This window comes from Ambystoma mexicanum, chromosome 3p (assembly GCF_040938575.1).
Source record: "Ambystoma mexicanum isolate Mex_15411 chromosome 3p, UKY_AmexF1_1, whole genome shotgun sequence".
NCBI classification, from domain to species: domain Eukaryota; kingdom Metazoa; phylum Chordata; class Amphibia; order Caudata; family Ambystomatidae; genus Ambystoma; species Ambystoma mexicanum.
In genome coordinates, this window is record NC_090925.1 from 42903003 (window position 1) to 42919294 (window position 16292).

Here is a 16292-nt window from a genome sequence, read left to right on the forward strand (position 1 = left end):
AGACACATCTGTCCAACAAACAGTTACATCAGGCAGGCAAAATGGGGTTTGTCAGTGATCGCTGCTTTCCCCACATTAGCGGGAATCATTGGCAACCTTGGTGGCTTGTTCCTCCTCATCCCTGCCGACCGTCAGGACAAGGTCCATGTGACTAAGGTACTAACACACCGCCAATGGGGTAATGAACTATAGGGGGTCTTTAGATTTATATATAGGTGTTAGCCAATGGGGAACATGGTTTATGTTGTATCTGCTATGTTTTTTTTATGGTAAATTGCGGCTTTCCGCTATAAAAGATATTACTCGAAATGGGGCGTGTTCAGCGTGGTTTCAGTTCTCAGCTTTATGAGACTGACTGTCACGCCCAGCTGTATTTGCATGTAATAAAACCTTGTTTTCCTTGCAAATGGTGCACTTCCTATTGATCCCCTTGGAGATGTTTAAATTGATCTGTTGTTGGGCCTACCCTACAAATGTAGTGATCCAGATGCTATTCCAGATCCTCTGTGAAGCTGGGGGCTACCATGTAGCACATTCTGGGTTGCGGGGCCCAACTACAGTTACCAGTGAATGTGCACACTCTGAGGAGGACCATAGGTGCCATGTTACCAGAAGGCCTGCCTGAACCTTGAAGTGGGGCACTACACCCAGTTGCACAGGCAATTGGAGGGAGGCACTGCATCAGAGGAGTTTGGAAGAACACTAAGAACATGAGTGTACTCTTGCGGGAAAAACAAATGGGAGTGACAGTTTTTGTTTGGGTGTGTATGAGAATGTTAAGAATGAGAAGGATAATTTCCTTGAAGAAGAGGAAATACCACATGGTGACATTATATGTTTTTGAGTAGTATGGAGGTGAATCTCCTCCGCTGCAGGGAAAGATGACATCATAGTAGTATAGCAGTGGTAAAAGAGAAGAAGTGACGTGGGATATCTCCCCCTTAGATGAGGAAATATAGCTCTGTAATTGAGGTATTGGTCTCATATATAGAGGACCCTAGAGTAAAAGGAGTGTGAGGAGTGTTGAGTTCCCTCATCTTGAGAGGAAGGAGACAGAGGAAGGGTCTACTCCATTGTGTAAATAACTGCATTTTTTGATGATTTTCTTAATAATTGTGTAAATAAGAGTGGGGTATTGTGTGGCAGTGGTTGCCCATTTATGTGTACACTGGTTGCATTATGGTGAGTACATAAGTAGATATGTTTTGTGGTTGCAGGGTTTCGATTGTTTGTGTGGGAAGGGGAAGTGATTTTGTGAATCATTGGGAGGTTTTAGAGTAAGACTCCTCTGTACCGGTGATCGATAAACAAGGTTGGATTTGAGAAGGAGTATGGGTACTTCGTTTGAACATGCGTGTGCATCGCTGCTGCACTATAGGGGGAATATTATGAGGTATCAATGCAAGTGGGTTCAGGGGACTGTAGGAAGAATGTTTAAATCTTGGTCTGAGGCGGGCCCCGCAACCCAGAATGTGCTACAGGGTAGCCCCCAGCTTCACAGAGGATCTGGAATAGCATCTGGATCACTACATTTGTAGGGTAGGCCCAAAAGCGGTCCTCGAACACATGTATAAGTAGTTGGCATCAAAATATAAATGACAACATTTAAAGAGCAGACAGAGTATACTCAAATTCTGGAAAAATGGTTGATGGCTTAGAGAATGCGTCTGACAATAGCAAGGAGAGAACAGTACACACACACGCAACCACCCCACCTTGTTAAGGGTGCTTTCCTATACAGCCTGCTGCGGGATCAACCAACCCTAAGTATGCCCCCCTGCACCAAGCCCAGACAGGGAAACCCAGTGAGGCGTAATGATACAGCATGGGACCCATTGATTATGGGTTCCATGTCATTATATCGTCAGGCATTTCAAAGCCTGCAATTTAAATGTGTTTGACAGTTCATCAAATGTTTTTTTTGGGGCGGGGTCACCCCACCAATCCCCCCTCCTGCACCTATTTTTAACTATACCCAACCCCCCAACCACTTATCTACCCTCCCCTCCAAAGAAAAATTGATGAACTGTCAAACACGTTTAAACAGCAGGCTTTGAAATGCCTGATGAGGAAATAACGTCATACCAGATTATGGAAGTAGAGAATATTGTGCAAAGATAATTAGAAACAGTGCTAAAGAAAACAGAGGAAGGCTAGTGGGAGCAATGTAGGGACAAAGGGAGAGGCAGAGCATGGTTATATCCGCAGATCAGTGGAGGGTGGAAGACATTATTTTCAAAATAGATATCAGGATCATCAGGGATATCCATCAGGGATATCCAGGTAGCGACACAGTAGGAACACCCCAATTCAGGGGAGACCCTCAGGGTCTGCAGCAGCGGAGCACATGCGCCAATAGTGTAGACTATGATTTGGTAGGTACAGACAGCAAAGTAGAGGTTGCAGAAGAGGGGTGGGAGATGGATAAGGAACATGGGGAAGACCAAGAGGCAGGACAAAGGCCTGGGGCACGATGGGGTCCAAGGCTGAGAATGCCCTATCAAAAGGCAAGAGGGGAGGGAGAACCCATAGACTATGAAGAGGTGTGCACAGTTTCCGTTGTGGCACAAGGGACTAGGGAGAGCACAATATGTTCCCTGGCTGTATAAGGATCGGAAAAAAACTTTATCAAGGCACTGCCCTCATTCCCAGCAGGGGTAGGCAAATAGATATGTGCACTAGGAAAGCAGACAGCAGGGATTGCATTTGCTGCAGTGGACATGAAGAGTTTGTTTTCCACACTGTTATCATGGCCAGACACACCTGACATACATTTTATCATATCCCGTATCATGAAGGCAGATTAAAACGCTAGACTGTATGTTAATCAGATCCAGGAGATGTAGTGAGCGGAGACAGGAGAAGCTTAGCACGAGAATAAAGCTGTATTATATCACATGTTACGTATGTTTCTCCCAAAGGAAGTGCACAATTATTTAGATACGGTGGTTGGTATCAAGGTGAAGGGTTTGGCTGAAATTCAGGTGCATATAGTACATCACTATAGTCAGAGACAAGAGAAGGAGATAGCAAAGCAAGCACAAAGGGACGAAGCAAAATTGGTACAGAAGAAATTAGCTAAATTGATTGTTGAAGGAGCTATGATTACTAGCACCACAAAAGGGCAGCCCAACCCGGAACATGTGCAGGAATGGGTCAAAGGGTAAACTGATGACAGAAGGGAAATGGGAAGTTTCCAGAGGGGAAAGGAAGGGATTCAGAGAGGCATAGAGGGGTGGCTTCGGATGGAGGACAGGGTTGGTCCTGCGGGAAGATGGGACACTTAGCAAGAGAATGCAGAAGCAGACCACCATATTCTTATGATCCCTGTGCCCCCTAGCGGACCAGCATTTGTGCTCACTTATTACCCCTCATCTAAGATGCTGCACCCAGTTATCCCATATGTCCAATGTGCTATGCCCGCCCCAACCCACAGGCCATTACAACTGCAACATTTCCAGTAGTCAGCACCCATGCAGCCAATTCAGTACCTAGAACTGAATGCCACACAGTCATACATGCAGCAACCAGCCCTGCAGGCCCCTACACAGCCACTTGAAAACAATCCCTTGCCACAAGGTACAGCAACACACTACACTGGAGCAAGCGTTTTAAGGCGCAACTCCTTCTCAATTCCTGGAACACACACCTGCCCCCAATAGGACAGCCCACAGCGAGCTCTGACATGCCTAGTTCTTTCAGTCACTGCTGACCCGGAAGAGGAAGCACAGGTAGGAGTGTAGATAGGAAATAAAACATGCATGTTTATGGTTGTCACAGGAGCTAGACAGTCTTGTATTAGGGAGGGAAGGTTTCCCTTGTCAGGTAAGATAATGGACATGCAGGGATTCTCTGTTGTAATTGTGTTGGTTCCTGTCACTGAAGATTTATCCATCACAGTAGGCACAGAGTAGGTGTCAGCTCCTGTATTGCATTCAAAAGATACCCCAGTCAACCTTTTGGGTAGGGTCTTACTAAGTAAACTTAATATGACCACTGCATTTACTGAGGAAGGCGTAGTGTGCTGAACACCAGGCGTAAACCATGCTAGTGCTGCCACTACAACTTGAGCACTTTACAATGACACTGCCACAAGAGGAGTGCCCTTACATCCAGATTTGTTTCTTTATAGGTAGACAGTTTTGTTAAGTTGGGTTCCAGGCATATGGGATAGGACACTGTGTTTCCCGTGGAGTTTCTGTTCATGATCCCCATACCTAACCTAGCGGACCTGTGTCGCACTCACTTATCATCCAGTAACCAAGATGCTTCCCTAGTTGCCTCATATGCCGCAAGGCAAATGCCCTCCCCAGCCCACAGCACGTTACAACTGCAGCAGTTCCAGTAGCCAGCACGCACACAACCAATTCAGTACCCAACACCAAACATTACACAGTCATACATGAAGCAACTACCCCCGCAGAAACCTACACGGCCATGGGATAAAAATACTTTTCCACAAGGTACATTGATGCACTACACCAGAGCAAGCGTTTTAGGGGGCAGCCCCTTCCCACTTCCTGAAACACATGCCTACCCCTAATAAAACAGCCCACAGAGAGCTCTGACATGCCCAGTTATGTCAGTCACTGCTGGCGTGAAAGAGGAATCCCAGGCAGTAGTGTTGATAGGAAATAAAACATTCACGTTTATGGTTGACACAGGAGTTACAAAGTCCTGTATTAGGGAGGGAAGGTTTCCATTGACAGGTAAGATAATGGACACATAGGGATTCTCTGGGGCAATTATGTTGCTTCCTTTCACTGAAGATTTACCCAACACAGTGTTCACAGAGGAGGTGTCAGCTCCCATTTTGTATTCAAAAGATACCCCACTCACCCTTTTGGGCAGGCACCTCCAAAGTAAACTAAATATGACCATTGCATTTATCGAGGAAGGCATAGTGTGCGCAACACCAGGGGTATCCCATGCTAGGGCTGCTTCAATAACATAAGTGATTTTCTGCGACAGTTCCACAAAAGAAGTGCCCTTAAATCCACATTTGTATCTTTATGGGGTTAAAGTTTTATTAGGATGGGTGTCAGGAATAAGGGATGTGACGCAGCGTGTACCCACAGAGTTTCTGTTCAGGCATATCTGCCCAGGAGAAACGCCCCTGGCAGGATCATTACATTAGATTTGGAGCAGTGATCACAAAAAAGGATATAAATAATGATGTTAGGTACAGATGTAGAAGGGGACGAAAGGCACCCAGTTGTGTGCAATAACCCCACACAGCCACTGAGAATGATTTTTGAAATATGCATACCCTGTCAAACCATGATTGAACATATCATTGCCACATCATTGCCACATCATTGCCACGACATTGCCATGACACTTACAGGAGGATATAGAGAAGGTTCTCAGTAATTTATGGACCAGTAACCCCAGGAAGTAGGATTATTGAAGAATTGAAGAACATTACCCTGAGTATGACAGTACCCCCTGTCATGAGATGCTGCTGAAGGGATGTATAACAGCATTGCAACATTATGGCAGCAAGGCAAAATACAGCCATCAGAGCCCTCATGCAACACGGCCATATACCCTTTGGAAAAAGTGAAGGGTTCAAGTTGGAGGATGATGCAGGACCTCCACCCTTTGAATAACATTGCAGAGGCAAGGCCTTCCTTTTCGCTTCCTCTTTCTCACTTCCTCTCCCCAGCTAATGCCCCTGATAGCTCAGCGCACTGGTCACCAGGCCACCCTACATTCTCTTCTCTTTACACTTAAGAGCCATGCTCTGGCAGCACTTATTGAATCACCTTATTGACTCACCTACACTTTATTGAATAACCTATACCTCCCCTCCCCTCTTTGTTACACTTGCACAATCTGAATGACACAAGGCCTAGTAAGATGGTTGTTTGTCCTCCTTCTGTTTCCCGCTCCTTGTCCAGTGCGTTATAAAAGACTTATCATATCATATCATATCATATCATATCATATCATATCGTAAAATGCGAGGCCCCTACGCATAATACAGACCAAATTGCTTATGGTTATGGAGCAGCGGACAGAACAGTAAAAGAAGCAGCGTATTAGACGTACCAGATCTCACATCATCACCTGAGATAGCATTCCAGCAAGTGCAGCTAGCAGTTCCTTACAATGCAGTTCCTCTGACACAGATTATTGAAGTAGAGGGATGAGCTCCACAACAGGAAAAGGAATTGTGGGCAAATTTAGAGAAATAATATTACAGGTACAGTAGTAATGCCTCAGGAATTGCTTATAGTTGCCTTCAACCAATTGCACTAGCCTTCACATATATCTAAGCAAAACATTGCAGCAGACATTCAAGAGGACTGGTTTGTCCTCAATGTTAAGGAACATATGGACACTTTTGTGGCAAACTGTACCTCCTGCCACCTTTCCAGTACAGGCCATACCCTCAGATCGTTATGGGCAGCATTGACTTGCCCCTGAGGGCCCGTTTTGAGAGCCCCACATCGACTATGTCTACATGGTTCACAGGTGCAGTAACTATCATTATTTGATTGTTGTAGTATGCCCATTCTCTTGTTGGCATTAAATAGGACCGTGGGTCCACTCTGATACCAAATCAACAGCTACATCTTTGGTACGCAATGTTGTTCCTCGCTGGGGAGTATATGATGTCCTGAGATCAGACAATGGGAAGCACTTTTTTAATGAGCTACTCAAAGACATTGGGCCTCATTAGGACCCTGGCGGAGAGGGTTTTACGCCAGCGTAGTGCATGGCGTACCTCTCCGCCATACTACGAGTTCCCGTAGCGCCATGGCGGCCTTTTCCGCCTGGTTTTACCAGGCGGAGAAAACCATGGCGCTACGGGACCTCGTTGTTAATTACGCCACCGTATTTTACGGTGGCGTAATTAACTCCTTCCCCACTCCCATTATACCCTATGGGGCAAAAATGGGAATGGGGAAGGGCAGAATGGGGATTGGGGATTTACCGCCCCGCCAAGGTCGGAATGGGGCGGTAAATCCGCCAACCCCCATGGCGCTATCGGCGGCTTTCCGCCATGCTTCGCGGTGCATTTAGCACCGCGAAATCCGCCTGGGTCGTAATGAGGCCCATTATCTCACTAAAGGGCATAAAGCACAAACTATGCTCGGTGTACTACCCACAAGACAACATAATTGTAGGAAACGTAACGGTTTATTAAAACAGCGCTTGTCTTAAATGTGCCACTCTTGGGGTAAGAACTGGCTCTACTGACTTCCACTCACAGTGTTTAGCCTCAGGAATCAGCCAGGGACGGAGCATCATTTGAGCCCTCAGGAAATCGTGACAGGTAGGAGGCTGCACACACCACTCTGACAATCACAGAATTGCTGATATAGTAGATGAGGACTTTTAGGGATTTAACCAGATGCGTGTAAGTTATCTCTCAACAGCTTGCATCCCGTTCACAACAGCTGACTACAGGACCATTTGGTGTAGTCAGCTTTTGTGAACGGGTGCAAGCTGTTGAGAGATAACTTTAACGCATCTGGTGTTTCAAGGTGCAATAATGCATAAAAAGGGTGGACAACAGAGAAGATAACAATTGTGGTCGTACTAGGCCTTGTGACATTTAGATCGTGCAAGTGCAGTAACAAGAAGTGTGAGGGGGGAAAGCCAGTCTGCACGAAATGCCAAGTGCTAGGGTGGTAAGGGAAGTGCAGGTAAAGAGGAGAGAATGCAAGTGAAAGGGGGAAGAAGGAAGGAGGGGGAGAGGGCCACAGGGGCTATACGAGTGCTAAGGGGAGGCCAGGAGGGCAATTGCCAGAGATTTCATGGGATGCAAGGGGTGAGGGTCCACATGCTAAGTGCGAGGAAGGGGGTGGACTGGGGAGGGGGACCTGGTGTCCTGTAGATCTCAGAGGGAACCAGGCAGCCAGTCATTGCAGCAGATGGGTAAGTTAGCAGGGAAGGGGGAGAGGGAAGGATGAAGAGCAAAGGAGGTGTTGAGGAGCTTGTGGAACTTAAGGAGATCTGGCTCAAGCCTGAGTTGGGTAGGGAGACCATTCCAGAGGGAAGCTCCTGTGCAGGAGAGAGATCTAACCCCTACTCTCTGCTTAGAGAAGCGTCTGATCTGCAGATTGTTGGAGCTAGAGGACTGAAGGGCTCTAGCAGGTAGGTATTTAGGGAGAGAGAGTTGAATGTAGCAGGGTCCCAGGACTCAGAAAGCCTTGTGGATGATGCAGAGGGTGGTCTGGAACTTCATCCTAGTAGCAAACGGGAGACGGTTGAATGATTTTAAGAATGGAGAGGTGCAGTCCCTGGGCTTGAGGCCAAGGATAAGCCTCACAGTCCTATTCTAGATTAGTAGAAGGGGATCAGTGAGGATAAACGAAGATTGAGGAAGAGGCTTTTTAAGTAATCAAGCCTAGAAAGGACCAGAACTCTGGAGACATTGGGTTTCTGGGGCAAGGTGAGGAAAAGGAGGATGCCTATGAGGTGAGCCTTCTTTGCAAGGTCCGCGATGTGAGGGGAGAAGAAGAGCGAGTAGTCCAATGTGACACCAAGGTTGTTTTACTCACAAGAGGGTGAGGGGAGGGGGACCATGGAGGAAGGCCCGAGGGTAGGATGGAAAGATGGAGCTGGGGTCGGAATCAGAAGGATCTCAGTTTTACTTGCATTAAAGCAGACACCATTGGATGCATACCATGCCTGAATTGCAGTCAGACAGTCAGGGATGAGAGAGGAGACAGAAGAGGCAGTAGAGGGAATCTTGAAGGAGAGCTATCTGCTGTCTGCATAATGCTGGAAGTGAGGAGAGAAGGAGGAGATCAGGTGGACCAAAGGGGCAAGGTATATATTGAACAGCCACGGCAAGAGGATACAGTCTTGCGGGATGCTGCAGGTGGAGAGAGTGATAGGGGAGAGAAAAGGACCCCATTGAACCTGGGAAGGACAGTTGGAGAGGAATGAGGGCAACCAGTCAAGTGCCAGGCCCATGATGCCAAGGGTGTCACAGAGCCGATCTTTCAGGGTGGCATCATTGACCATGTCAAAGGCAGGGGAAAGATTCAGAAGGATAAGAATGGATGGGGAGTTGGTATCAAGATTTGAGAGCAGGTTTTCACGGGTGTTCAGTAGAGCAGTTTTCATGCCTCTGGCTGCTCTATTGCCAGATTGGTGATCGTGGAGACACCCAACATATTCAGTTTGTTGGATCAGTTTGGAGATAACCATCTTCACCAGGAGTTTGCGAAGGAAGAGGGTAGTGGAGATAGGGCAGGAGTGGTCCACAGAGGGCCTTTTGAGGAGACAATGCACAAGGGAGTGCTTGAAGGGTAGAGGGAAGAAGCCATTGGCAAAGGAGTGATTACAGAAATTGGCCAAGGCACGTGTAAGGGAGGCAATGCTGTTATTGATAGTTCTTGAGGAGCAGGGTAGCACCTGTTTGGAAGAGACATTCATAGAGAGGACTTGTATATAGGCCTCATATGGTGCTATGGGAGAGAAAGAGGAGAGTAGGAGGGATGGGTAGAGGGGGGACCATGGAGGAAGGCCAGGGAGTAGGAGGGAAAGATGGAGCTTGGGTCAGAATCAGGAGGATCTCAGTTTTACTGGCAATAAAGCAGAGACCATTGGCAGCACACAATGCCTGAATAGCAGTCAGACAGTCAGCGATGAGAGAGGAGAAAGACGAGGCAGTAGAGGGAATCTTGAAGGAGATCTGCCTGCTGTCTGCATAACACTGGAAGTGAGGAGAGAAGGAGGAGATCAGGTGGACAAGAGGGACAAGGTAGATATTGAAGAGCCACGGCAAGAGGATAGAGTCTTGAGGGAGGCTGCAGGTAGAGAGAGTGATAGGGGAGAACATAGGGTCCAGTTGAACTTGGGAACGACAGTTGGAGAGGAAGGAGGTCAACCAGTCAAGTGCCAAGCCCATGATGCCAAGGGAATCAGAAAGCCGATTTGTCAGGGTGGCATAATTGACCATGTCAAAGGCAGGGCAAAGATGCAGAAGGATAAGAATGGATGGAGAGTTGGAATCAAGATTTGACAGCAGGTCTTCGCGGGTGTTCCGTAAAGCAGTTTCCATTCATCTGGCTGCTCTGAAGCCAGATTGGTGGGCATGGAGACAACTAACATATTCATTGTATTGGATCAGTTTGGAAATGTTCACACAAAAGATTAGGCAACACACAACTGTGTAAAAGCTACTAGCAGCTAACAGAGAACCCAAGACAAAGTCCAGTTTGTAAAACCAAGCCCAAAAAGGTTTTTTACTGTGGGGTGGACTCAAATCTATTCATAATAAGAAGGAATAGAACAAGGTTGTGGCTGAAGACAGAAGGATAGAGCGAAACAAAGGTACTATCCCTGCCTACTGTGCACTCTCAACTAGGTTGCGGTGTTACACGCCTGTCTAATAGTGACAGAATAAGAATGAAATTACCACTTCTATGGTGTGTAATGCATTCAACCTTGAGAGTCCCAACCCACTCTCCTCCAGATTAACTTTAATCGGAGGAGACTACCAGTAAAAACAAGGGAAGGAAAAAGGAGAGAGTTCACCCAGGAAGATAAAGAGAATCAGTTTTTCTCTTCAAGAAAACTCATGTGGCATCTAATGGGATAGACAATTTTTTAAAAGCCCATTGATTGTCACACTGATCCTAGGTTACTCAGGTTAAAAATGACACAAAGGAAGGAAATAGGATAAATTCCCATTCCAACAAACAAAGACAAAGACAATACAATCACCACTTCTCATGTGGGATCGACTTTATACTCATGGAAAGTGGGACAATATAAAATGCTTTGCTCAAACTAAAATGGGGGCAAAATGGTAGATGTAACAAACACCGTTGACCGGTTTCAGTGGCCTAACTTTAATAACGCCACATTCATCAGGACTTTCTAAGCTTCCTCACAAGCGGGTGTATTTCATTGCTCAAAAACCAGTCTATGAGAAAAAGGATAAAAAACGGTAGATGGCATAGTACATTACCACCTTGCCGTAGGTGTCATGGGACTGGAACAGTCTGGGAAAGAACCTGTAGGATCAAAGAAATGAACAGTTACTAAGCAGCTGCTAAATTCCACATATTGGATTAGGATGGCACAACACTGGTGTGCCATCCGAGCAAACACAGCCCATGGCTATCGCAAAACACCACTTCATCTCTCAATCGTAGTATCTAAATCTCATCTCCTTGTTGTGTAACATACCACCTATATTGGTTAACCACAATGCTATTTAGGAATCAACACACTATTTGCGATTATTTTAGCATTGGCATAGGATGCTCTTAAAAAATGTGTTGAAAACAGAGAGACCGCAACTCACCCTTGATTTTCTCTCCCTCTTGTTCTAGAGTGTGGTATGCCTCAGGGCAGGGCACAACTTTACTGTCCAGTTCACGTGTAATGCATCTGTAAATAATTGCAGGGATGTAACATAATACGAGGTACTGAGTCTCTCACAAAGTCAATTTAAAGAGACCACGATGTAGGTCATGTAGACAATTTCTAGGGGCAGCGTGTTTGAAGCCAAAACCTTGCAGAGTCCTAACAAAATGCAGACATGCATTGTTTTTTGAAAAAATACACAATGGTGGGGAGAAGGTGGGTGAAACAGCTAGCCTGTGTCAATTACGGGTCAGGAGTTCAGAATACCATTCAACCACCATTTCTTCCCATGTACTCACTTGTAATGTGCATCCAGCAGACACCTTCTTAGTTAAACCAAATCCCTCAGCATGAGCGCGTCTGTCGCCTTGCTATGGTCTCCATGTTTTAAATAAGAGCAAAGGAGGCGGAATTGACTGTGTTACCGTTTCACGTGACACGCGCTAGCGTGTCATGTGCACACTTGCCAGCCTCCGTATTGGGCTGACTCTGGGCTAATCCGCCCCCTTCGATGCGCGCGCATCTCCACACACGCAGAAGTCAGGCGGAAGTGCACGAACTCAGTCAGGCACCGTACAAAAACCTGGATTCTGGGCAGCACCGCCCGCAACGCATACACGCTCAAGTTGCGTGCAGCGGCAATTCATCACAGAATTATTATTTATGTAATGCCGCTCATTAGGGGAAATAGATTATTTTCAAAGGCACATCAGGACTCCCTGGGGCATATACCTACTCACGGGAGACACAAAGTCTATCATCCTGTGTAAAAATGTATATGTCTAAAGAAACTCAGGGATAACATAGGTCTAAATAATCCCTCACAGGTATCATCACTAATGGCTCAAGTCATCATGGCCAATGAGTGCCAGGGTATATTGTCATTAAGACCCACTTTATCAGTTTTTAAGCGAAAAACCCATTTTTGTTCCCGTTTTAATAGGAGGAGGCTCATGTCCCCTCCTCTTCTGGGACATTTTACTTTTTCTATGATAGTGCACTCAATTTTCGAGGCCCGATGTTTGAGCCTATTAAAAATGCTCAACCATAGGGGCATTCTCCCGATGGGTTCTAATACACGATAGGTGCTCCTGGATACGTTTCTTAATTGGTCTTGTGGTCATGCCAATATATCTTTTATCACAGGGGCACCGTATCATGTAAATGACATTTGATGTATTGCAATTCGTAAGGGCAAGTTGTTTCCACAGTGTTTTTAAACCAAGATCTAATGTTTTGGTGCGTTTCGTGAGGCCACATACGTTACACTGGCCACATGGTGTGTGTCCTTGTGGGGAGGTGTTATTCCACAGGGTTGTTTGCCCTGTCGCCTCCTGAGCTAGTGTATATAAGTGTATCAGGGTGTCCCTCAGATTTTTTCTTTTTTTTATGGCAAACCGTGGTAATGGTAGGTTGACCTGCCCTACATTTAGTATGGGCCATAGCTTAATGATTTCCCTTTTGATCAGGTTGATTTTGTTGGAATAACTAAAAACTGCTGTGATCGTGTTATCTTCCACAGTTCGTACTTTTTGTTGCAAGGTTATATCCTGCGGGATGCGTAGTGCAGAGATGACTGTCTGGACTGGCCCGCCTAGTCTTGTCTGCTGGACCCGAAGAAGTATTTTCCTGCAAGTGGAGACAGGGATTAGCCACCTGTGGGTTTTAGTGATGGCCTCCCAACTGTTCTCGCTCTCCCCCACTAATCACCTCCGATATCCCCTTAGTAACCTCACCTTATGTTTGTAAAAGATGAGCTCTCCATCCTGCGTGTCTTGAAGGGGCGCGTAGATACCAGTTACTTCACTGGTTTGAAGGCGTTGGGAGAGTTCCAGTAAGCATTGACTCTGAAGTCCCAGGCGGGATTGGTAAGTCTCAAGTTCAAAGAGTTCAATGTGCCCGATGTTCACTCTTGTCCCCTTCCTTCCTTAAGTTGCAACTGAGTTCATGAGAAGAAGGTCTCGTAGCTGCTGCTGGCGTTCAGGTAAGAGACTGTGTTACCCAACGCTGTCCGGTAACTATTGCATGCGTTAACGTGTTGTTTTTCTCCCTCTTTACAGATGCGGCATATGAAGATATGGAGAATAATACCGCCGGTGGTAAATCAGGTAAGTCTATGGTGGTAAGAGGTATTTGTTGATTCCCTTGGCTCACCTTGTTAGTTTTGTGCCCCTAGGTGCGGGAGTACAGCTAAGAAATGATGGAGACAATGCCGGATCGAAAGATGCTGTGAGAACTGGTGAGTATGGCGCCGTGCTGGAGCTGGCGAAGCGACGCGTGCAGGACTGATGTACTTTCCAGGTCGGGAGATGAAATGGATCCGGAATCAGGTGAGGAATTTGAAATAAGTTTGTTTTCTAACCTTGTCCTTTTCTTCCTCTTTATTCTAGGAGCTCTGGATTCGAGGCGGGGGTGGCAGAAGACTGGATGCTGGCTGCAGGCACGCGGGTGTGGCAGAAGACTGGATGCTGGCTGCAGGCACGGTGAGAGTCACGCTGCTGGATGCAGAATAACACGAAGCATGTGCTGCTGTTCTGGCGTGGTTTAAATAGCCTCCAAAGTAGTCCCAGGAAAGAAGTTCCCCAGGACCATACCCGAGTAAAAAATAGTCCCTGTAGTAAAATAGTCCCATCCAGGCCTCACGTTGGCTTGGATTTATTTGCAGCATGGTCTGCATGAGGTAAGTAATGTCTATGAGCCTGGCGCCTATGGCGCCAGGACTGATTTTTATTATGAGCCTGGTGCCTACGGCGCCAGGACTGAACCCAGATAGCCCCTAGCTGGGGCTGCTGGGGTTTTTGTAAATGTCTGGATGTCTGCTCCCGGGGCTGATGGGCTTGATCCGGATGCCCGGGGGTTAGCATCATGACAGCACTCCCCCCCAAGGCCCCTCCTAAAGTTGTTCTTCCCCTTGGCCCTGGTTTGTCTGGGAAGTTCCGATGGAATTTCTTCACCAACGAGGTTCATGAACGTGGTCACTAGGCTCCCATGACCTTTCCTGTAGTCCGTAACCTTTCCAGTCGATTAAATAAAAAAGTCTTGATTTAACCAACTTAGAGTCCAGGATAGTCTTTACCTCGAATTCAGGTTCTCCATCTATTAGGATGGGATCAGGTGGTTTGGCAAGTCTTGTCCCGGGTTGAACTGGTTTCAGAAGTGAAACATGAAAGACAGGATGGATCCGCATATTAGAGGGTAATTCCAACTTGACGGCCACCGGGTTGATAATGGCCTTAATAGTGTAAGGTCCCAAATACCTAGGATTAAAAGTCTGAGTTCCTTTTAGAGGTATCTGTTTTGTAGCCAGCCAAACTTGATCCCCAATCGGATATCGTGGAGCATCGCTTCTATGTTGATAAGCATTTTTCTTATATTTCTATGTCGCTTGTTTCAAATGTTCTGTTGCCTCCTTAAAGGCTTGTGTAATAGTAGAGTGTAAATGACTAACTGCAGGCATTTCGAAGTGCTGAGGCGAATTGAGTTCTGAGGTTCGAGGGTGATGTCCGTATATGGTATAGAAGGGGCTTTGTCCAGTTCCAGAATGTACTGAGTTATTGTATGCATATTCGGAAATCCATAAAATATCCTTGCAATTGCTTTCGGTCTAGTGCAGCATGCAACGTAGGTACTGTTCAAAGATCTGGTTGGTCCTCTCCGTCTGACCGTCGGCCTGGGGATGGTGACTGGTTGATAACCTCATGTCGATTTGCGCCAATTGACAACATTTCTTCCAAAATTGTGAAATTAATTGACTGCCCGGTTTGCATATGCTTCTCCCATCCCTATTCAGGATAAGGCATCTGCTTTGCCATTTTTGCGGCCTGGTCGATAAGTGATCACGAAATCGAATTCGGCAAAGAACAATGCGCATTGAAGTTGTCGCGATGATTGGGCTTTAGCTGTTTTTAAATACTGCAGGTTCCAGTGATCAGTGATTAAGGTAATGGTATGCCTGGCACCAAGAAGGTAGTGCCGCCAAGCCTTAAAGGCGGATTTGATAGCTAATAGCTCTTTATCGGTAATCGCATAGTTCAACTCAGGTGCTGAGAACTTTCTGGACCAAAACGCTACTGGGTGAAGTTGACCGGTTTCAGGATCCTTCTGGGACAGGACAGCTCCCATGGCTAAACTGGATGCATCAGTTTCTACTATATATGGAAGCTCAGGGCGTGGATGCTTTAAGACAGGTGCTGATGTGAATTTCGCTTTCAGCTCTTGGAAGGCCTTTTCAGCCTCTTCTGTCCACAAGAAGCGTTTGTTTTTTCGCAAAAGTGCTGTGATGGGGTGTACAACATGGGAGAAGTCCGAAATGAATCTTTGGTAGAAATTAGCAAATCCGAGCATGCTTTGTACCCCTTTGACTGAACTGGGTGATGGCCACTTGAGAATTGCGTCCACCTTTCGAGAGTCCATTTGGAGACTCTCCAATTTTGCATATAACTTGTGCTGGCGTAGTTTCTCAAGGACTGCACGCACATGCTTAACATGGTCTGATTCTGAGGAGGAGTACACTAGAATATCATCTATGTATACGACGACACAGTCGGCAACGAGTTCACAAAGTACTTCGTTCATAAAATACTGCAAGGCTGCTGGTGCATTGCACAACCCGAAGGGCATCACCTGATATTCGAATAATCCGTACTTGGTGTGAAAGGCAGTCTTCCATTCGTCGCCTTTCTTGACACGTACAAGATGATATGCCCCTCGGAGATCTAACTTAGTGTAGATACAAGCATCCTTTACCTGGTCTAGTAATTCGGGGATCAGAGGCAATGGGTATCGTTTTTTTACCGTAATCTGATTTAATGCGCGGTAATCAATGCATGTTCTAAGGTCACCTTCCTTTTTTGGCACAAAGAATAAAGCTGAGGATGCAGGAGACTTGGAAGGACGAATAAAGCCATTAGCAAGGTATTGGGCCAAGTATTGCCGTAGGTGAAGATTTTCAG